This window comes from Chiloscyllium punctatum, chromosome 47 (genome assembly GCF_047496795.1).
Source record: "Chiloscyllium punctatum isolate Juve2018m chromosome 47, sChiPun1.3, whole genome shotgun sequence".
NCBI lineage: Eukaryota > Metazoa > Chordata > Chondrichthyes > Orectolobiformes > Hemiscylliidae > Chiloscyllium > Chiloscyllium punctatum.
In genome coordinates this window covers 48,358,554-48,383,818 of record NC_092785.1, presented here as the reverse complement: position 1 = coordinate 48,383,818, position 25,265 = coordinate 48,358,554, and positions in this window count along the sequence as shown.

The following is a 25,265-nucleotide window of genomic DNA, read 5'->3' as shown; positions in this document are numbered from 1 at the left end:
TCTATGCCTGGAACCACAGGAGATGGCCGCGACCTGAAATGAATATTTCATGTCAGAAAGTACTGTGGACAAAGATTAGGAAACAAAAGAAAGAAACATAGATGTCTTGTAAAGCATCCCCATTACAGAAGAGGTAGTGATGGAGGTCTTAGAACACAAAGGTAGAGAAAGGGAGGAAAGGTAGGTCCTGAACAAGTGTATCACAGAACATTTAGGCAAAGTCGCAGTGGGGACCATGGCAGAGATATTTGTATTTCCATTAGGTGTAGGTGACTGAGGGGCGACCTTATAAAGGTTTATAAAAACATGAGGGGTATATGTTGGGTGAATAGTGAAGGTCTCTACCCCAGTGTAGGCGAATCCATAAATAGAGGGCAGAAATATGAGATGGGAGAGGAAATACTTAAAAACGACCAGAGGAGAACATTTCCACACAGAGAATGGTGCACATATTGAATGAGCTGCGCTGAAGTGGTAGAGAAAAGTACAATTCCATCATGGAAAAGACATTTGGGCAGGTAAATGGAGAGGAGAAGGTTTGACGGGATAGGGAACAAACGCAGGCAAATGCGACTCGCTCAGGAACCGTGGTCACCATGGACTAGTTGGATCGGAGGAACTGTTTCTAATCTGCATGGCTCTTTCTCCAGTTATTGGAGGAGGAGACTACTGAGATAAGGCATGTTGTAGGCACTGAAGCAAGTTACAGCCATGGATATGGTGGTATGGAATGCAGTATATTTCAAATCTCTGGAGGGACTATCAGGAAGGGAGGAGGTTACAGGAACAGGAAATGTTATAGGAGTTAAAAATTATTGAAGACACTGGTCCACGAGACATGGTAAATGTACAGTGTTGGAGCGAGAACATAGAACAGAAAGATCCCAGACAGCATTCCCACACACTCATGGGAAGCCTGCTTTCCCCTCTGTGATACTGATGTTCACTAAGACATCACAAGCCTGGATAGATATCTGTGACACTCCCGATGCTGTCTCAATGCAACAAAACTTACAGTAGGGGGTGGTGATTAACCTGGGGTATGTCTGTACTGTGCTCACCCTCCAGCACTGTATCTCAGTCATGTCTTGTTAGCCAATGGTTGGAGCCCTCTCACTGCTCTCTGCTCTGTTCACTGTGAGTGATGTTACCTCACTGCAGGATTTCTTGAAGGTTCTAGATCTCCCTGCCCTATATCTCTCTGGCTGACCAACCATCTTCAATGTGGTGATGGACGAAATACCTAGTAGTTGGGAAGTCTCTTTTTCCTGAATACCTGCAGGAGACAGAGAAATAGACAGGATGGAAAATTAGACTGATGCAGTGAGGATGACACATAGAGAATGGCAGTGAGTCCCACAGAGATCTGGAAAATCCCAGTCTCCATTCCTGGCTTGTGCTGTTGGGTCTCGCTGGAGTGGAGAATTCTGTTGGTTCAGGATCTGGAGTAGATCTGTAAGAGTGAGAGACACTGACAGAGGCAGAAATTGGACACCCACAATAAGGAATACTACATGGAGAGAAACTGAGTATTTTCACCAGAGTGCAGGAAGTTATCAGGATCAAACAATCATGAAGGAAAAGTAGGTTTAGCTCCATGATGCACTGGTATCAGTGTTCAGGGATGAATAGCCTGTGAGCAGGCGAGGTGAAGGCCTAGTGGTGTTATTGCTGGAGCATGTATCCAAACTCTCAGCTAATGTTCAGGGGAGGAAGGTTTGAACCCCACCATCTAAAATGGTGGGATCTTAAATAAATTATTTGAAAAATAGTAATTGACAATCTATGAATACCATTACTGATGTACAATAGATCCAAATACTTCGCCTTTCAAGAGGGACATCTGCACACCCTCACGTGGTCTGCATGACATCCCCACAGCAAACGTTTGCCTCTCAATTACCCTCTGAAATGCCCGAGCAAGTTACTCAGCTGAACGGCAGCTAGGGCTGGGCAAGAAAGGCTGGTTATCCAGATACATCCATATCCCATACTTGACTATTTAAAAAAATCCATTCCGATGGACGCACTGAAACTGTGCTGCGGCTCGTGTTCTGGCCAATCATGTCAGTAGGTTTATGGACAGGACTTTAAACTGACAGAGAGGATGCAGGGACAGGTGAAAGGAACATTCCAAATCCAAAGAGAAAAGTTGAAGCATAGGAACAGCATGGCGATGTGGCTGCAGACAAGCAGAACGGAACAGGATGGGACAGAGTTTAACTAAAACTATACATCAGCGGATCGATTTGTGACAGGAAATTGTGGGAAAGAATAAATTACGCATTTTTTGGAATGGATAAAGTCTCTTCAATAAGGTGGATGGATTTGTGACACAGAGGTGAAAGAGATTTAAACTCCAAGATACGTGGTGACAGGACGAATAAAAGGTGAACAGGAATATTCAATAGCTCACAAACTTGCAGAAACTCGGGCAAAATGGGTAACGCTAACAAATTGGATACCAAAGGCATTACAGAGGAAGCATTTGGCCGCAGATCATGAAGTAGAGTCAGTCTGAATGTAAATTCTGGCTACTACTTGCCAACGACACAAGCAGCAGAATACTTTTAGCCACCGAACAGCATTTCATTGCTCATCACTGCATTATACAGGAACTCATTGGAATTTTTTAACAAAGGCATTGTGCTAATTTCGGAAAACTTCAATATTTGTATAATCTGGGACAATTACACAGTCAACATTGATATTGGAAGAGGAGTTCGGTTAATTTTTTTTCAGTGCTTCTTTGAAAAACACATTGTGCAACTGGCTAGGGACATAACTATCGCAGAGCGACCGTGTAATGAACTTAGTGAATGAGTAATGTCACCTGGGGAGATCCTCTGGGAAATTGTGATAAAGGGCAGTTTGAAGAAATATAAAGTTTTAAAGTGAATCACAGAAAGGACAAGCTACAACTAGAAACAAAAAATAGCCAATTACATGTTTGTGAGAGGAAAACTGACCAAGGTAGACGGGCAAAACAGACTGAAACCTGTGTCTGTAATTGGACAGCAGAATATATTTGAAGGAACAGTGTAAAATACTCAACAGAAGGACATTCCACTTCAACAGTAAAAACCTCAGCAAGAAATCCCCACTCGTCCCGCACTCAGGACATAAGGGATCATACTAGATTTGGAGGCTGAGAAGATCACCATAAAGTACTTAAAATCCTGAAGTGAGAGCGTGTTTTAGGAGTAAATGTTAAATGGTTTGCAAAGGGTCTGCGAGCAGGAGGAGGGCTGTGGGAAGGGGAGCCCGGTCAGGGTTTAGTAACACGATAGGAACAGGGAGAGGTGAAGGTGCTGGAGGTGGTGAGAGTGTTACAGGGAGTGGTCAGGGTCTAAACGGTGTAACAAAGCCAGTACGGATCATTGCAACTGGAGGGGTTTGCAGAAATAGGGAGGGACATATGCATTTTTATTTATTCATTCATGGGATGTGGGTGTCACTGCCTGGTCAAACATTCTTTGACCCCACTGCTAATTACCCAGAGGGTAGCTCAGAGTCAATCATATTGCTGTGGGTCTGGAGTCCAATGTTGGCCAGACCAGGTTAGAATATTTAATGTCCTTCCCTAAAGGAGGTTAGTGAACTAGATGAGTTCTTCCCACTGATCAACAATGTTTTTATGGTGGCCTAATCAATGCCTTTTACAGATACAACATCACATCCTAACTCTTACTCTTAATGCTCTCCCCAATGAAGGTAACCATCCCAAAAGCCTGCTTCACCAGCCTGTCTATCTGTTACACCACACTCAAATAACGGTGTGCCAGCGTCCCTGGGTCACTGACTGACAACACTTCCCAGGGCCTGAACATTAACTGTACAAGTCCCACCCTGGTTTGTTTCACCAAAATGGAACACTTCACACTTATCTAATTAAACTCCATCTGCTATTCTTCAGCTCACTATCCCAACAGTACTGTTAATCTTGTTGTATCATATATTCTTCTCCACTAACCAATTTACTACTAATGTCAGTGTCACCCAAGAAGGTTACTTCCCAGGAAACCAATATTCCTATCCAAACCATTTATCCAAATGACAAACAACAGGGGTCCCACTACATCGCTGGTCATATGCCTCCAGTCAGAAAAACATGTCTCCCATCACCCTCTGTCTCCTACCATCAGGCCAATTTTGTATCCAGTTCACGAGCTCCTCGAGAATGCCATATCCTTTTTACACTGATCTGAGCTGATTACCCAGTTTACCACACAGAACATAGTACACAGAACAGTTCAGCCCAAGGCCCTTCGGCCATGATGCTATGCCAAATTTTTATCAGTCTGTAAGATCAAACTAACCTACATACCCTTCATTTTACTATTATCCATGTGTCTATGCAAGAGTCTATTAAAGGTCCCGAATGTATCTAATGTTACTACCACCATTGGCAGTCCATCCAACTACCTACCATTCTCTATCCTCTTATCCATCCTCCAATCACCTTAAAATTATGCAGCCTTATCAGAGCCATTTCTGCCATTGGAGAAAAAGTCAAAGACTATTCACTCTCTCTGTGCCTCTCATCACCTTGTTCACCTCTACCAAGTCACCCACCCCTTTCTTCACTCCAATCAGAAAAAAATTAGTTCCCTCAACCTTTCTTCATAAGTATTGCCCTCCATTCCAGGCAGCACCCTAGTAAATCTCCTGTGTAAGCTCTCTAAAACTTGCACATCCTTCCTGTCAAAATGGGACCAGAATTAAACGCAATATTCCAAGTGTGGTCTCACTAGGATGATATAAAGATGCAGTAAAACCTCATGGCTCTTAAAATCAATCCCCTTGCTAAGGAAAGCCAACACAACATATGCCTTTTTAACAACCCTACCAACGTGCGTGGCAACTTTGAGGGATCTATGGGCATGGACCCCATGATCTCTCTGTTCCTCCACACAGCCAAGTATTTTGCCTTTCACCCTGTCTTCTGTATTCAAGTTCGACCTTCCAGAATGAATCACTTCACACTTTTCCAGATTTGACTCCATCTGCCACTTCCAGCCCAGCTCTGCATCCTGTGAATGTCCCATTGCAACCGACAACAGCCCTCCACATTACCCACGACTCCATCAACCTTCATGTTATTGGCAAACTTAGTATCCCACTCTCCAACATCCACATCCAAGTCATTTACAAAAATCACAAAGAGCAGAGTCCCAGAGCCGATTGTTACAGAACTCCACTGGTCACTGAGCTCCAGGCTCAATACTGTCCATCTGCTGCCATCCTCTGACTTCTCTAGGCCATCCAATCCTGTATCCAGACAGACAGATGTCCCAGTATCCCAATCATCCTTCTTTTCTGAATGAGCCATTAAGTATTCTGTCATATCCTCAAATAATTCAATAAGGTTTGTGAGGCATGACCCACCCCTCAAAAACACATGCTGACAATCTCTAATTCAACTGCGGTTTTCCACGTAGTCATAACTCCTGTCTTTCGAGTCCTCATCAATAATCTGCACACCACAGACATTAGAACAAATCTGTAATTCCCAGGATTCTGCCTCCGTAATATGGTCCAGACTCTACAAATCTTGTCTCCTCTGCCATGTTCCCCAGAAGGGCACTGGAGGGTGGTGGGGGTTACAGAGGTAGGGAGGTATATCAGGACACGAGGACATTAGGAGTGTGACTGAAGATGTTTATAGATATAGGAAAGCTTAGGTTCTGGGGGTTATTTAGACATGGAGGCTGTGGAATCTGGATTTCTTTTTTGAGAGATTGAGGTAGCAAGTTTGGTTGGAGACAGTTTCACAGATAAGGGAGCATAGCACAAACAGAAGGAAGTTCCTGCGGTAGGGAGGGTTCGAGTAGAGACTGATGTTTACACAGATGGAGGGGAAGAGCTGGAGAAGGTTATACAGATGGGTAGGTGGATGAAGATACAGGAGGAGCTTAAATTGACAGTGTGGGTGATAGTGAGGGGAGGATGTTACATAGTGAATGAGTCTTGTCGGAACAGGACCGAATGAGGCACAGGCATTGGAGTGGGATCGACAGATCAGGAGTGTTGCAGGGACCTGAGAGGATAACACAGATAGGGATGGTGGTAGGGTCTCCACAGACTGATGGCGTTTTAGGGACTGGAAGAGGTTATGTAGACAGGGAGGGCTGTAAGACAACAGGAGCTTATGGAGAGTTGAAGATTTGGAGCAGTTCACAGAGGAAGTGTTCTCCAACAGGAGTAGGTCACGGATAGTGAAGGTTGTGTGGCCTGAGAATGTTAAAGAGAGGGAGAGTTTTCAGGTCCAGAAGATATTACACTGACAGGAACAGTTGAAGAGACTGAAGCAAAAATGCATGGAGAAGGTTACACAGATAGGGAGGTGAGTAGGGACTGAAGGTGAATACACAAACATGGAGGGTTGTATTGTTAGACGGAGCTTAGAGGGATAGGGCCTGGTGTAGGGATTTACACAGTGAGGGAAGGTTGTGTTTTTGGAGAAGGTTACACTGACACAGACAGTGTTAGGGAGTGTTTAATGGGCTACAGAAGAGCTCAGAGAGAACGAATGCTGGTGAGTGGAGCAGATTACAGACACAGAGATGGCTGTCGGTTTGAACAGAGCTTCAACAGATCCTCAGTGCTGTAAGGCTGAAGGGAGGTTACAATAATAAGGATTACCTACACTTCAGGACTTTTTTGATGTATAGAAAGTCTCAGAACGGGATTGTCAAAAGGAAGTATAGACAGTCCAGATGAGTTTACAGAGATATAAATGTTTTGGGGGGTTTCAGGATGGAACAGTGATTGGGAGTGATGCAACGAATGTCAACAGTTACAGGGAGGGTTCTAAAAGCAGGAAGAGGTGACAGTCATATCGATCGTGGTAAGGACTGGAGAAGCTTACATTGCCAAGGAGTGTTTTAGAGTCTGTTGGAGATTACAAATACAATGAGAGTATTGGGGATGAGGCAAGGTTCAAGAGATAGGGATGGTTGACAGGACTGGGCAGTAACCTGAATAGAATCTCCACAGTGTGGAAAAAGGCCATTCGGCCCAATATTCCACACCAATCCCTCTAAAGAGCATCCTAACCAGACCCATCCCTCTCCCTGTCCAATAGACCCTGCATTCCTCATGGTGAACTCACCTAAACCACACTTGCCTGAATACTACAGTCAATTTATGATGGCCAATCACGTATCGTGCAAATGTTGGACTATGGAAGGAAACCAGAGCACCCGGAAGAAACCCACACAGTCGGGGGGAGAACATGCAAAGTCCACACAGACAGTGGGCCAAGGCTGGAATGGAAGCCAGGTTCCAGGCACAGTGAGGCTGATAATACAGACCACTGCAGAGATTGCAAAAGGTCACAAAGTTCACAAGGGTTTATTGGAACAGGAGGAAAATATAGTCAGGAACAGGAGAAGCTTACATCGATGGTGTCCATGAGAGGGACTGGAGGAGGTTAACGCAATAGGAGGTTGTGCATTATTTGGACAATTAGAGGGAGGGACAGTTGGGGAGACTGGATGAAGTTAGTCATGCTCAGAGTTGTACACATTCTGAGTAATGGCAGATGGAGTTTACTTCTGATCACTATGAGGTAATGCACTGTGGGAAGTCTCATAAGCGAAGGATATACATCATGAAGGGTAGATCCTCCTGGAGAACTGAGTAAAAACGGGACCTTGGTGGGCAAGTCCCTGGATGTCTGAAGGTGTCAGCACATGTTGACAGGGTGGGGAAGGCACCTGAACTGGGAGCAGGAGGGGGACCCACATCCTGATGGGGCGAATTGTTAGAGCTGCCTGAGACGCTATAATCTAATCTGGCCGGGTGTTGGACCTTAAACATTCATAAGGCCATAAAGAAGATTGAGGTTGGTGCACAAGTTAAAGACAGCAATTTCCGCAGAAAAGGGAGGCAAGAACATAGCAGGAAATGGGGGAGGGGGAACTGATGATTAAACTGCATTTATTTCAATGCAAGGGGCCTGACATAAAGGAAGATGAACTCAGGACATGGATTGGAACATGGGACTGGGATCTTATAGTTTTTACAGAAACACAGCTGAGGGAGGGACAGGAGTGGCAATTCATTGTTTCAAGGTGGAGATGCTACAGGACGCATCGAAGGGGAGGCAAGAGAATTTACGCGTGGTTGTGGGTTTTCATTGCATGTTCCTGTGGATATTCCTGTGGGATCACTCAGTGACACTATGTTAGTGGAACTGAGAAATAAGAATGTGTTATCACTCTGACACAATTGTCCTACTGACCCCGAATAATCAGTGGCAGATTGAGGAACAAACATATCAGGAGATCTCAGATATCAATCATAATAATAGGGCTGTTATGGTACGGTTTTTGAACTTTCCAAACCTAGACTGGGACAGCCAGTGTTCAGTGTTTGCAAGGGAGGAATTTGGTAATTGCGTTCCAGAAAACTCCCAATCAATATGTAAATGGCCTGAAAAGAGAAAGGGGCAAAACCTAACCTCCCCTTGGGAAACAAGGTAGGGAAAGGGACTGAGGTGTGAGTGGGAAAGCATTTTGCCAAAGTGACTCAAGTCTATTACTTTGAAAATAGCGATGGAAAAGGACAGGGCTGGTCCACAGGTTCAAGTTATAAAATGGAGCCAGACTAATCTTGATAATATTAGCCAGGAACTCTCAAAAGGTGATTGGCTCGTCTATTTGCTGGGAAAGGGAAGTCTGGCAAGTGAGAATATTTTAAAACTGAGATAATTTGAGTGATCACCACCAGCGTGTTTCTGTTTGTGTGCAGACCAATGCTGACAGCATTAGGAAACATTGGCTGTCTATTGAGGGTCTGGTCAAGGAAAAGGGGGCAGATGTCAGGTATAGCCAGCTGGATCAAGGGAATCCCTGAGGATCACAGGGACTTTAGGAATACACTTTGGGTAGAAATCAGGAATGCAGAAAGGGTACATGAAATAGCCTCAGCAGAGAATGATAAGGAGAATCCAAAAGTGATTGTATAAATAGATTAAGAGTAAAAGAGTAACTCGAGACAAAATAGTGTCCCTTAAAAATCAATGAGACCTTTGGTGTGTGGAACCGCAGGATATGGCATGCCTGACTATTGCTCAGTCCATTGAGTGGAGGATTTGTGATGTCATGCTGAGATGGTGCAGACATTTATGAGGCCTCTTCTGCATTACTCTGTCGAGTTCTCGTCACCCAGTTATAGGGAGGATATTATTCAGCTGCATGGTGTTCAGCAGAGATTTACCAGGACATTGTTGGATATGGAAGGCTTGAGTTCTGATAAATGGCTGGATAGGCTGAGTCTTTTTTCACTGCAGCCTGGAGTTTGAGATGTGATGTTATAAAAGTTTATTTTAAAAATTGAGATATCGACCGATTTAATGGTAGTTGCCTTTTCCGTAGGATAGGGGAGTCTCAAGAGGAGGGACCACATTTTTAAGGTTAGAGGGGAGAGATGTTCAAAAAAAAAGACATGGGGCAAATTGTTCCACAGAGGGTGTTTCGATTGTGGAATGAACCTCCTGAGGAAGGGTGGACGTGGTTACAATTACAACGTTTAAAAGACAGAGATACTAAACGAATATTTTGCATCAGCTTTTACTGTGAAAAAGGATATGGAAGATATAGAATGTAGGGAAATAGATGATGACACCTTGCAAAATGTCCATATTACAGAGGAGCAAGGGCTGGATGTCTTGAAATGCATAAAGATGGATAGATTCCCAGTATCTGATCAGGTGTACCCTCGATCTCTGTGGGAAGCTGGAGAAGTGATAACTGGGCCTTTTGTTCAGATATTTGTATCCTTGATAGTCACAGGTGAGATTCTGGAAGACTGGAGGTCGGCTAACGTGGTGTCACTGTTTAAGAAGAGTGGTAAGGTCAAGCCAGAGAATCATAGAGCAGTGAGCCTGACGTCGGTTGTGGGCAAGTTGTTGGAGGGAATTCTGAGGGACAGGATTTACATGTATTTGGAAAAGGAAGGACTGAGTAGTGATAGAGATTTGTGCGTGGGCGATCATGTCTCACAAACTCGACTGAGTTTTTTGAAGAAGTATCAAAGAGGATTGAAGAGGGCTGAGCGGTAGATGTGATCGATATGGACTTCAGTAAGGCATTCGACAAGGTTCCCCATGGGAGACTGATTAGCAAGATTCGATCTCACGAAATACAGGGAGGATTGGTATTTGGATACAGAACTGGCTCAAAGGTAGAAGGAAGAGGGTGGTTGTGGAGGTTTGCTTATCAGACTGGAGGTCTGTGACCAGTGGAGTGCCACAAGGATTGGGCATAAGAATGGTGAATAGCCAAGGGTAAGGGAGTCCAAAACTCGAGAGTACAAACGGGACGTGAGAGATCAAAGTTTTAAAGAGGGAGCTGAGGGGCAACATTATCCACAGAGCATGGTGCACAGACAGAACGGACTGCCAGGGGAACATGGGAGAAACAAGAACAATGACAACATGGAAAACACATTTGGACAGGTACATGGAGAGGAGAAGGTTTGAAGAGCGAAGGGCCAAACGCAGGCAAATGAGACTCATTCAGTATATGAAACATGGAGAGCATTGGTGAGTTGTACCACAGGTTCTGTTTCCGTGCTGTATCACTCTGTATCCAGTTAAAGAAGATTACAGTACCGAAATACAGCATGTTGTAGACACTGAAGCAATTTATAGCGATAGGGATGGTAGTCTGGAATGCAGTACATTTCAAATATGTGGAGGACTATCGGAAAGGGAGGTAGTTACAGGGAGAGGAACTATTGTAGGAGTTAAAAATGACTGAAGACACCGGTGCACAAGCCATGCCTTCGGCACAAAGTTGCAGAGTAGTGAGTCTTAGCAAAGTGATGGAGGGAGAACACAGAACAAAAAGATCCCAGCTCACTATCTCAGCAGTACTGTCCATCCTGTTGTATCACAGATAACCTTCATCACTGTCCAGTTTACCACCAATTTCGGTGTCACCCAAAAAACTTACTTAACAATATTCCCATCCAAACCATTTTTCCAAATGACAAACAACAGGGGACACACTCCACCGCTGGTCACATGCCTCTAGTCTGAAAAACAACATGTCTCCCATCACCCTCTGTCTCCTACCATCAAGCGCAATTTTCTGTACAGTTGACTAGATCCTCCTGAATGTCATAACCTTTTACACAGATCTGAGCTTATTACCCAGTTTACCATACGACACGTAGAACACAGAACAGTACAGAACAAGACCCTTCGGCCATGTTGATATGCCAATCTTTTATCCGACCATAAGATTAAAAAAAAGTGGCAGATAAAGTTTAATTCAGATAAATGCGAGGTGCTGCATTTTGGGAAAGCAAACCTTAACAGGACTTACACACTTAATGGTAAGGTCCTAGGGAGTGTTGCTGAACAAAGAGACCTTGAGGATCATGTTCATAGCTCCTTGAAAGTGCATTCGCAGGTAGATAGGATAGTGAAGAAGGCGTTGGTATGCTTTCCTTTATTGGTCAGAGTATTGAGTACAGGAGTTGGGAGGTCATGTTGCGACTGTACAGCACATTGGTTAGGCCACTGTTGTAATATTGCGTGCAATTCTGGTCTCCTTACTATTGGAAAGATGTTGGGAGACTTGAAAACGTTCAGAAAAGATTTACAAGTATGTTGCCAGGATTGGAGGCTTTGAGCTAAAGGGAGAGGCTGAACTGGCTGGGGCTTTTTTCATTAGAGTGTCGGAGGCTGAGGGGTGACCTTATAGAGGTTTACAAAATTATGAAGGTAATGGATAGGGTAAATAGACAAAGTATTTTCCCTGGGGTTGGGAAGTCCATAGGTTTAGGATAAGAGGGGAAAGATATAAAAGAGACCTAAGGGGCAGTTTTTTCACACAGAGGGTGGTACGTGTATGGAATGAGCTGCCAGAAGAAGTGTTGGAGGCTGGTACAATTGTAACATTTAAGAGGTATTTGGATGGGTATATGAATATGAAGGGTTTGGAGGGATATGGACCAGGTGCTGGAAGGTACGACTAGATTGGGTTGGGATATCTGGTCGGCATGGACGGGTTGGACTGAAGTGTATGTTTCTATGCTGTACATCTCTACGACTCTAACTTCCATACCCTTCATTTTATTATCATCCATGTGCCTATCCAGAAGTATATTAAATGTCCCTAATGCATCTAATTTTACTGCCACCGCTGGCAGTGCATTCCACATACACCACTCTATATGTAACGAACCTACCTCTGAAATCTACCCTTAACCATCTGCTGATCACCAGAAAATTATAACCCCTTGTAATAGCTATTTATGTCAGGGTAAAAAAAAAACTCTCTCTATTCACTCTATCTCTGACTTTCATCGTCTTGTTCACCTCTGCCATGTCACCCCTCACCCTTCTTCACTCCAATGAGAAAAGCCTTAGCTCCCTCAACCTTTCTTCATAAGACATGTTCTCCAGTCCAGGTAGCATCCTGGTAAATCTCCTCTTTACCCTCTCTAAAGCTTTCACATCCTTCCTGTAATGAAGGGACCAGAACTGAACACAATATTCCAACTGCGGTCTAACCAGGGCTCTATAGAGCTGCAACATAACCTCACGGCTTTAAAACTCAATCCCGAAACTAATGAAATCCCACACAATATATTCCTTCTTAACAAGCCGATCAGCTTGGGTGACAACTTTGAGGGATCTGTGGATCTGTTCCTCCACACTGCCAAGGATCCTACCATTAACCAGGAATTCTGCATTCAAATTCAATCTTCTAAAATGAATGACCTCACACTTTTCCAGATTGAACTCCATCTGCTACTTCTCAGCATCTTGTCAATGTCCCGTTGCAACCTACAACAGCCCCCCACACTATCAACCACTCCACCAACCTTTGTGTCATTGGGAAATTTACTAACCAACTCTTCCACTCACACATCCAACTTATTCATAAAATCACAAAGAGCAGAGGGTCCTGTAACCACTCCCTGCAGAAACCACTGGTCACTGAGCTCCAGGATAAATGGTTTCTATCTATCCTCACCCTCTGTCTTTTGTGGGCCAGTAATCCCATATCCAGACAGACAGGTTTCCCTGTATCCCATGCCTCCATACTTTCTGAATGAGCCATAAAGGTGTTTCGTCACATTCTCAAAAGATTCCATAAGACTTGTAAGTTATGACCTGCCCCTGACAAAACCATGCTGACTATCTCTAATCAAACTATGGTTTTCCAATGAATAATAAATCCTGTCTCTCAGAGTCCTCTCCAATAATCTGCATACCACAGACATAAGACTGACAGATGTGCAATTCCCAGGATTATCCCTATTCCCTTTCCTGAACAAGGGAATAATATTTTCCTGCCTCCAAACATCTGGTCCGACTCCAGTGGACAGTGAGAGTGCAAAGGTCATCACCCAGGTGCGCAGCAATCCTCTCCCTCGCTTCGTATAGTAACTTTGGACGCATCCAGTCTGGTTCAGTAACTTATCTATCCTTATCTTTTACAAAATTCTCAGCACATCCTCCTTATTAACACGCACCTGCTCACGTACATCAGCCTGTTTCACGCTGTCCTGACAAATGACAAGGTCCCGCTCAGCAGTGATTACTGAGACACAGTATTCATTAAGGACCTCGTCTACCTCCTGTGACTCCAGGTACAAGTTCCTTCCACTATCCCTGACCGGTCCTATCCTCATTCTGGCCATGATCTTGTTCCTCCCATAAGTGGAGAATTCCTTACAGTTTTCCTTAATCCTTCCCAACAATGCTTTTTCAAATCCCCTTCTAGTTGCCCTAAGTCCATTCCACGGTTCCGTCCTGGAACCTTCAGAGAATCCCTAATGTGTGGAAATGGGTCATTTGGCCCAACACCTCCATACCAACCTTCCAAACAGTATCCAACCCAGCTCCATTCCCCACCCTATTACTCTCCATTTGCCCTGACTAATGCGCCACACCTACATATCCGTGAACACTATGGTTAATTTAGCATGGCTAAGTCACTTAATCTGCACATTTTTGGGCTGTGGTGGGGAAACCAGAGCACCTGGAGGAAAACCACGCAGACACGGGATGAATGTACAAAAACCCCACAGACAGTCGCCTGAGGCTGGAATCGAAATGGAGTCCGTGGTGCTATGAGGTTGCAGTGCTAACCACAGAGACATCGTGCCACCCAATGCAACTCTCTGGAGCCCTGTCTGGTCCTTGCTTCCTCGACCTTAAGAAAGCTTCCTCCTTCCTCTTGACTAGATGCTAAAGTCCACGTGGACAACCTTGACTGCTCTGCCTTCATCTATCTTTGGCCACCTCCTCGAACAGTCAATCCGGTTTGTGAAAAACCTCGAATCAGCACTTGTCTTTGTTAATGTAAGGAGCTCCTTTCTCTCAGAATCTCCTCCAACAACTTCCCCGTCACTGGGCTCACTTGGCTGTACTTTCCTGGCTTTTCCCTGCAGCCCTTAAGTGATGGAACAGGATTAGCCGCCCTCCAGTCTTCCATCACCTCACTGTGTCTGTTGATAATATAAATATCTCTGTTAGAGACACTGAAATCTCTTCCTTAGCTTCTATTAATATTCTAGGATCGACCCAATGAACTACTGAGGATTGATCTACCTTTATTTGTTTTAAAATTTCAGCACTTTCTCTTCACTGGTGCGGATTCTTTCCGAGACATCATTATTTATTTCCCCAAGTTCCCGAGCTTCCATGTCTTTAGCCACAGTAAATACTGATAAGATTATTTTGTCCACAATTTCACCCATCTCCTCTGGTGCCACACATGGTTGACCTTATTGATCTTTAAGGGGCCCTATTCTCTCCCAAGTTACTCTTTAGCCCTTATTGAAACCTGCGTAAAGGCTTCTGATAATTGAAATACACCATATCCCCCGTACCACCACACCCTCCTACGCCCTTACAATTATGTCACTTATATTCACACCAACAAATTAAATACAACAGGCTCAAAAACAAATTCTCTTTTAATCAACTGGCTTTCTAAGTGGTCAGTTATTGTATATTGACATACCCTTTCTAACAATTTCAGTCTGTTCCCAACGTACTGTCAGGCTAACACTATTTGGTTTCAGACTGACAGCAGAAAGGGTTGTGGGAGTTCTTGTTTATCAATCTGAAAAAGATAGCTCACAGGGTCAGCAGGTCATAGAGAAGGCAAATCAAATACTGGCATTTATTACAGAGGGAATGGAGTTTAAAAATAGGCAGGTCTGGCTAATACTATGCAAGATACAACTCAGACCACACCTCGAATATTATGAGCAGCGTGAGTGCCCGCAGGAAAGATATTGTCGCATTGCAGGCAGTCCAGAGAAGGTTCACTCGGCTGATCCTGGGAATGCAGGGATTTTATAATGAGAAGAGGTGGAGGACATGGAGGTTGAATCCATTGAAATTTAGATAATGAGAAAGAAATGAAATGAAACATTCAAGAGTCTGCGGGGCTCTGATTGGGCAGATGCTGGGAAGTTAGAAAATAGAACAGTAGAGCACAGCAACAGGCCCTTCGGCCCACCACGTCTATGCTGTCCAAGATACTATTGTAACTCATACCATCTGACTGCACATGGTCCATATCCCTCTGTTCTCTGCCTGTTCATGTTTCTGTCTAAATCCCACTTCAAAACTTTACTCACATTTCTGCTTCTACGACCTCAGTCAGTAACATCCACTCTACGTTAAAAAAAACTTGCTTCACACATCTCGTTTAAACTTCCTCTTTCTCACCTTAAACCTATGCACTCCAGATTTGAAACATACACATTGGAAAAGAGATTCTGACTATCTACATTATTTATCCCTGTTCCAAATGTTATATTCCTGTACATGGTCACCTGTCAGCCTCTGATACTCCCACAAGAACAATCCAACTTTGTTTAATTTCCTCTAACACCTCACACGCCCTTAAAAGCCCTAATACAGGCAACGTGCTGATAAACCCCTTTTGCACCCTTTCCAAAGCCTCCCCATCCTCCCTATTGTGTGGAGATGAGACCTGCACACAGTACTCCAAATGTGGCCAAACAAATGTTTTATAGAATCACAGCATCAGATGCAAACCACTGTACCCAACATTGTGACTGATGAAGGCTAGTACTCCATTTGCTTTCTATCCCATCTGAAACCTTTATGTTGCCATTTTCTGGGAGTTACTGACTTGCACCAAGATCCTTCTGTATATCAATATCCCTCAGTATGCTAATGTTCTTATTGAATTTGACATCATCTCACACTTGTCCAGATTAAACTCAATTTGCCATTTCTGTCTATCTCTCCAACTGTTCTGTAACCTCCTGCGGATTTTAATGAATCAGCGAAACAAGGGTTTTGTGGAAAAGGCAGGAAAGTAGAGTTGAACAGTATCAGATCAGCCATGATCTGATTGAAGGACAGAGCATACTCAATGGGCCAAATGGCCTCATTCCCCTCATACATAACATGGTCTGAGCACAAACTCAATCTATCCTGCAGAATATTATGGGTCTCTGCTCACAAACCTCCTTTAAAATTGGATTATTAGATCTTTAATAGTACACAGCATTTGATCTACAAATATGATATGATGTTATAGAAAACCATCTCACACACAATCCAGGATTCTATCCATCACAGCACTGATAGTCAGTGCTGTATCAGTCAGCATGGAGACCACTGGCACACACAGTTACTGTACTGCCCTTGCCATAAGTACATTCAGTGTCCTGACTGTAACCATATTGACATTCCCATCACTGTCTGGTGCCTACAAAAGAATTCCTGATAACGCTTGCTGCTGTTTGCTTATTCTCAGCTCTACTTTTGCTATTCAGATCCACATGACTGTCTCATTAATACATTAACAATATTCTTCCTTCACAAGTTGTTGGCTTTTTGCCTAGTCTGCCTCTTGGGACTAGATTGGGTTGGGATATCTGCTCAGCATGAATGAGTTGGACCAAAGGGTCGGTTTCCATGCTGTACATCTCTCTGACTCTATCCCAACAACCCTTCAGTATTCACCTCCCAGTGATGGTGATTCTGAAGCTAAATCTCCGGAATGGCGGTTCCATCATATCTTTTCACTGTCATTCCATCTTCCTTATGGCGAATACAGGGAGTCATTCCTCAGTAGTGGGGGGTTGAACAGATGGGTAGAGGTTACAGAGATAGGGAGGCTTACAGGACTCGAGGATGTTCGAGTTAAACAGAGCTACATCTGGTCAAGAATGTCAGAGGGAAAAAGGGGTTTGGGGATTGGAGGAAATACAGACACAAGGTAGCTGGATTAGATTCTGCAGATAAGGATAGGGATGGACGTAGGGAGAGGCAGGCAGTCTGAGAGGCACAGACGGGGAGTGTGTGCGGGAGAAGTGTATTGTGAATACTAACAGACATATGGAAGATTGTAGTTACTGAAGACATTTACAGTTATAAGAAGGCTTCTCGGTTCAGATGTTTACAGAGATCGGAAGGCAATGGAGAATGCCAGGTTGCTGGGATGAAGACAGTTACACAGATGGGGAGGGTTGCACAAACTGAAAGAGGTTCCTGTGGTCGCGAGGGGTATGGTGTCGGGAATGAGAGTGAAATTTAACAAGATAAAGATCAAAGAATTGGAGAAGGATAAGGAGATTACAAATTTTTCACAGCTAAGGAAGGGTTCTAGGAGCTGGAGAAGATTACATAGGTAGGGACCGATGGAGAGGTTAAAGACAAAAACATTGACATGGAGGGTGGTATTGGTGGGAAGATCTTACAGGGATAGACAGGACAGTCAGGGTTTACCAGGATGAAGGTATTTAGTATCTACTGCAGAAGTTTAGGAGTTAGGGTGTTAGGCATTGGAGAACCTGAGAGAGACAGAGAGAATGGTGTGGACTAGAGGAGATTCCAGACAGAGGAAGGATTATCGGGACTGGAGAATATTACAGAGATCACGAACACAGCCTGGGCCAGGAGTGATGCCTGCGATCCCCTGTGCTGTCGCATTGAGGACCAGTACAGAAGAGGTGAAAGCAGGACCCTCACAAGATGGTGGAAATGAAACCTAGAATGTTGCTGTTCCTTGCCCAGCTCTGAATCTATGTCCTGTCTTCCAGGTCTGAATATAGAAATCTACTACCTCCACCCTGTGCTGTTTACTGTGAGTGATCTTACCGGCTGTATGATTTACTGAAGGCTCCAGATCTCCCTCTCCATCTCTCTCTGGCTGACCAACCAGTTTCAATGAGGTGATGGATGAGACAGGAGTTAGGGACATCCTGATTACCTGTCTGAGACAGAAATAGACAGAATGGGAAATTAGACTGATGCAATGAGGATAAGTCATGCAGAGTGGCAGAGAGTCTAGCAGAGATCTCGAAAATCCCAGTCTCCATCCCTTGCCCTTGCTGCTGCATCTCTCCGGAGTGGACAATTCTGTTGACTCAGGGTCTCAAACGATCTGGAAGAGGGAGAAATGCTGACAGAGGCAGCAAATAGACCGACACAGCGAGGGATACCACATGGAGAGATACTGAGTGATATCACTGTGTTAGACACCGCATTAACAGGGAATTGTTTGAATTTGTAACAAAAGCACTGGGATAATTGTGAGGGGATGCAACCTTCCTATCTCATCATCTCTTTGGCGGTGGGTCACAGACGAAGCTGACTCTCTCCCACGCTGGGGCGGTGCGGGTCCTGAGTTGGCTGTACAGACCGATGTTGCCTTCCACAGACTCTGTTACACTTGGGGCAGAAGGTGGCCATGGGAAGGGGGTGGGTGTGGCGTTGTTGTGGTCACGCGCTCCTTGTGCTGTTTTCTCCTGGATTCCTATTTTTCACCACAGCAAGCCTCGAGGTGCTAGACACCTTCCCAATGCTCCTCCCCCACTTCAGACGGTCTTGGCCCAGGACTTAACGGATTGGATTAAGAAATGAGAAAAAAAAAACTATCAATTCTGAAGAAGCCAACGTTTAGAAATGTGGACACATTTGTTAAAGAGATCGCTAGGGAGTCTCCGAGCAGGAGGAGTGCAGTAGGAAGAGGAAACATCAGCGTTTACTCAGATGATCAGAACAGGGTGAATTGAAGGTGCTGGAGGTGGTGAGGGTGTTACAGAGAGGGGCAAAGGCCTGAACAATGTTACAAAGCCAGTACGAATTGCTGCAGCTAGATCTGTTTGCAGAGGTAAGGATGGATATCTGTATTTTCATTGATTCATTCATGGCCTGAGGATGTCACCGGATGGACCAGCATACATTACCCCACTGCTAATTGCCCAGAGGCAGCTCAGAGTCAGCCATATTGCTGTGGGACTGGAGTCACATATGAGCCAGACCAGGCAAGAATGCTAGATGTCCCTCTCTAAAGGACATACGTGAACAAGTTGATTTTTACCAGATAATCAACCATGGTTATACATTGACCTCACTAATACACCATGACATCCCAACTCCTTCTCTCAATGCTCTGCCCAAAGAAGGGTAACCATCCCAAACGCCTGCTTCACCAGACTGCCTACCCATGATGCTACTTTCAAAAAACTGTGTACCTGCGTCCCTGGGTCACTCATTGACAACACGACCCAGGACCCGAACATTAACTGTACAAGTCCAGACTGGTCTACTTTACCACAATACAACATCTTGCATTTCTCGACCTGTTATTCCTAACCTCAGTGGTCCAGCAGTACTGTTGATCCCATTGTACTCTTCGATAACCCTCTTCACTGTCCACATTATCACCAATTTCAGTCTCACTCACAAACTTGCTCAACATGACTTCTGTATTAGCTACCAAACTGTTTATATAAATGATGCACAACAGTGACCCAGCACCGAACCCCATGGCACACCGTTCGTCACAGGCCTGCAGTTTGAGCAGAAACCCTCTATGAACATGCTCTATCTCGTACCGTCAATCCTGGTTTGTATCTTGTTAGTGAGCGCTCCTTGGTTGTGTGTGATCTAAACTTACTAACCAGTCTGCCATGCAGAAACTTGTCAAAGGCCTTGATAAAGTTCAGGTGGACATCGTCTACTGCTCTGCTTTGATCTGTAACTTGTCTACCTCCACATTCAGTTCTGAGGCATGATTTCCCATGCACAAAGCCATGCTGATGATTGTTAACCTGTCCTTACCTTTCCAAAAGCATGATGATAGTTTCTCACAATCTCCTCCAACAACTTACCACCCTGCATCAGTCACATTGGTCTTAAGTGGCTGTTGATGATACAAATAGACAATAGACAACAGGTGCACGAGTAGGCCATTCTGCCCTTCGAGTCTGCACAACCATTCAATATGATCATGGCTGATCATCCTTAATCAGTATCCTGTTCCTGCCTTATCTCCATAACCCTTGATTCCACTATCCTTGAGAGCTCTATCCAACTCTTTCTTAAATGAATTCAGAGACTGGGCCTCCACTGCCCTCTGGGGCAGAGCATTCCACACACTCACCACTGTCTGGGTGAAGACGTTTCTCCTCATCTCTGTCGTAAATGGTCGACCCCGTATTTTTAAGCTGTGTCATCTGGTTCAGCACTCACTCATCAGCGGAAACATGTTTCCTGCCTCCAGAGTGTCCAATCCTTTAATAATCTTATATGTCTCAATCAGATCCCCTCTCAGTCTTCTTAACTCAAGGGTATACAAGCCCAATCGCTGCAGTCTTTCAGCGTAATATCTCTGGGAGGGGCCCTGCAATTTCCTCCCTCGCTTCTCACAAGGCGCTGAGATACGTCTGATCATGTCCCAAGGTGTTATCTAACTTCTTGCATTTTAAGACATCCAGCACCTCCTGTTCTCCAAGGTGAATTCTTTTCAAGACATCACTATGTATTTTCCCAAGTTCCCAAGCTTCCATGTCTTTCTCCACAGTAAATCCTAACACAAAATATTTGTTCAGTATCTCACGCATCAGCAGTGATTCCACACAGACAGCCTCATTGACCTTTCAGCGGCCCTATTCTCTCTCGAGCTAATTTTTAGCCCTGGTTGAAACTTGTCAAAATGCTTCTGAAATTCCAAATATCGCTCTACCGCAACTAGCCTCCCCCACCCTTATCTATTCTACCATTTAAGGTCACACCAAAATATAGAATCCCTTTTATAAAATCATACATCTCCCATTGTTTCTAAGCATCCAGTTATCATTTATTGTCATATTCTTTATAGCACATTCCAACACGTTCCCGACTTACTGTCAGGCTAACCCCGTTTGGTTTCTGACTGACTGCTCAAAGGGTTTTGGGAATCCTTGTGAATCAATCTGAAACAGGTAGCTTACAGGATCAGCAGGTCATTGAGGAGGCAAATCAAATGTTGCTATTTATTACTAAGGGAATGGAGTCTAAAAATAGGGAGGTCTTGGTAAAACGATGCAAGGTACAAGTCAGACCACACCTAGATTATAATGAACAGTATGCGTGCCCGAAGGAAAGACATTCTTGTGTTGGAGGCTGGCCACGGAAGGTTCACTCGGCTGATCCTGGAGATGGGGGATTTTCCAATGAGAAGAGGTGGAGTAGATTGACCTTGAACCTAATGGGGCTTTGAAGAATGGGTGAGAAATTGAATGAAACATCCAGGATTCTCAGGAGCTTTGACAGAGTACATGCCATGAAGTTAGAAACTAGAACAGTACAGCATAGTAATAGGCCCTTTTGCCCACCATGGCTGTGCTGATCATGATGCTATTCTAAACTAATCCCATCTGCCTGCACATGGGTGATATCCCTCTATTCTCTGCCTGTTCATGGTTCTGTCAAAATGCCACTTCAAACCTTTGCTCTCGTTGCCACCTCTCCCACCTCCTGAGCAGCTTCTACCCTCTCGGTAAAGACAACTGGCCTCATTCATCTCACTTAAAACTTCTCCCGCTCACCTTAAACTGAGGCGCCCTAGTATTTGATATTTCTACAGTGGAAGAAGGATTTCAACGATCCACACTATTCACGCCTCTCCTAATGCTGTATACCTGTACCAGGTCACCCCGCAGTCTCTGATACTCACGCAAAACAATCCAAGTGCGTCCAACCTCCTTACAGTAAACACATTCTCATCCAGGCAACATTCTGCCAACCCTCTGTTCCACCCTCCCCAAAACCTCCACATCCTTCCTGTGGTGTGTCGATGAGAATGACACGCAACATTCCAGACATGGTCGAATGAAGTTTCATTCAGTCACAACATGACATGCAAACATCTTTACTCAATACTGTGCCCAATAAAGGTAAGCATACCATACTCCCCCTTTACCACCACATCCTGTTATTTTCAGGGAGCTACGGATTTGCATCCAAGGTCATCTGTTTATCAATGTTTCCAAAAAGTCAATTAGTGTACTTCTCTCTTCCATTTGTCTTCATAAATGCATCACCTCACACCTGCCCCGATGAAATTCGATTTGCCACATCTCTGCCCAAACGTTCCAGCTGATGTACATACTGCTGCAACATTTAACACTCTTCCTCAATATCCACAATTCCCCTAACTATCCCTAATCATTACATGCCTTTCCAAATGTCGTCTGCAAAATTACCACTCAAACTGCTGACCTTTTCATCTGAATCACAGACATAAATTACACACAGACATCGCAGCACTGATCCTTGTGAAACAGCATTGGCCACAGACGTCCAATCAGAAATTCACCACTCCACATGCCTCTGTCTACTATCACCAAGAAATTATTGTATCCAATTTAACAACGAGCATGGATTGTGATTTGATCTTCCAGATCCCCCTTGCTATTTGGAAGCTGTCCATTCAAAATGACTCTATATTTTGATTCCCAGATTAAATTGTCTGTCTCACTAATGCACTGATTGCATCCTTTCTTCACAACAAAACAGGACCTTGTTTGGTTTTTTGCTGATCCTGCCTAAATACCTACAATCCCTCAATAATCACATTGCTGTCATGATGATTCTGCAGCCACACCTCCACAATAACAGTTCGATCATATCTGTTCCCTTCAGTCAATGCTGTCATTCCATCTGCCTTGTTGCAAATGCATGGCGCATGTCACCGAGACGGCCTTTGAGGGATGGTTAGAGGTCACAGATTGGGAGAGATGTTTGGGGGCGCTACCATATTGCAGGGATAAACATAGTTACAGTTGCTACAGAATGCCCGCAGGAGAAAACATTTTATTGTTTGGAGGAAGTTAGAGAGATAAAGCGTCTTTGATTAGATTCCAGAGATAGGGATGTGTGTCGGGTTGTGGATCGTTACATGGACTATGTTGATCAGGGCGTAGAAACATTCACAGGATTCCAGGATGTCGTACATTTAACAACAGTTGTGGGATCTGGAGAATATAACAGCGATAGGGAAGATGGTATGGACAGGAGAATATTATAGGGAAAGGGAGGGTGATATGGACTGGAGAATATTGCAAGCACATGGAAGATGATATAAGCTGGAGAATGCTGCAGCAATAGAGAGGAGTATATGGACTGGAGGATGTTGCACGGACAGGGATGAAGTTGTAGACTGGATACAGTTAGAAGAAGAGATGAATTTATGCACTGGAAGGTATGTCAAAGAGAGTGAGTGGTGTGCATGCTGCAAGATACGACATGGATAGGGAAGCTTGTAGAGACTGGAGGAGACAGTCGTAGAGAGGCTTGTGAGAGACCAGATTCACATATGAGCATAGGATGTGCTACATTGAGCAGTGCCGTTTGCAGATATAAACGAGGATTCAATGGCCACAAAGCAGTCACTCCAATACATAGGTATATAGGAACTGAAGGATGTGAAGAGATTACACAAGATAGGAGTGTTGTATGCAGTGGAGGAGATTAAACTGATAGGGAAGCTTTTAGAGACTCAGCAATGTTAGGAAATAATGGGAGTTGCAATGGTGAGAGCAGGTTTCAAGAATTAGGAGGATATACACCTGAAAGAGCTTTGACAGATAGCGATGGTACAGTAAAGGGAATTATAGTGGCTTCCGTTTCATAAGCAATCCATAAGCACTTAATATAGGCTTGTTTGACATATGCATTATCTCTCGACCATTCATCAGACGGCGCTGCAAATACGTCACTGGCTCTGCCTACTAGCTTAGACTGAACTAGCATTACCCAGATGACCTCGGGCCACTCTACCTGTCTATGCAATCTTTCAAATAAAATACAGAGTTCCTTGACAGTCGAGTCACAGGTAGTTAGGATAGCGAAGAAGGCGCTTGGTATGCATTCCTTTCTTGGTCACAGTATTGAGTACAGGAATTGGGAGGTCATGTTGCGGCTGTACAGGACAGTGGTGAGGCCACTTTTGGAATATTGCATGCAACTCTATTCTACTTCATATCGGAAGGATGTTGTGAAACTTGAAAGGGTTCAGAAAAGACTTACAAGGATGTTGCCAGGGTTGAGCTGTAGGGAGTTTGAACAGGTGATGGTTGTTTTTCCTGGATATCTTTCCTGCCATATCTTTCCAAATGTGTGCACAACACGAAATGCATATTTAGAGTCACTGTATGCTGCGCCCTCTTTATTTTCTAACGCCCTATAGACACTTTCCAATGCATAAAGTTTGCACGTCTGAGCTTACCACCCATTTGGCAACCTTCCTGCCTCTACCACACTACCTTTCATCCCATCTACAACTGCATACCCATTATGTCTTTTCCCTTCAGTCACCTGGGATGATCTGTCTATAAAGAGTCAAGGTCCTGCATGAAGTGGAACATCTCTCAGGTCCATGCAGACCTTAGTTTGGTATTCTATAATGTCAAGGCAGTTGTGCTCTGGATTCTAAGGAGATTCTCCTTCCCCTTTACAAAGAAAGGCAGCTGGATTTAAACAATTGTCCGTGACCAACACTAGATCATCCTTTTCTACTAATATTGCCTCATATTTCAAAACCCGCGAGTCTGTCAACCATCGCCCAGCTTTTTGGTTCAGGATCGTTCTCACTTGGTGTAGAGTGCTTACTATTCGGGCTCCCCCAAATTTAAACTTTCTGCTTTCCTCCACCAACAGTGCAGTCGCAGCCACGGCCTGCACACACTCAGGCCTCCCCTGGGATACTGGATCCAATAGCTTTGAAAGATATGCTACTGGCTGTTTCATTCCTCCCCACTTCTGGGTTAGTACTCCCAAAGCCGCTCTCTTATCTATGGTAGCAAAGAGCTGGTAAGATTTATCTAGAGAAGGTAAGGCTAACATGGGGGCATGGATCAGATCTCTTTTGAATTCTTAAATGGTTCTTTATCCTCTTCTTCCCAACTCAGACATTTTGGTTCCTCTTCTAATAGTTTGAAATATAATTTATTCGTCTTTTGAGCATAAGAATCAA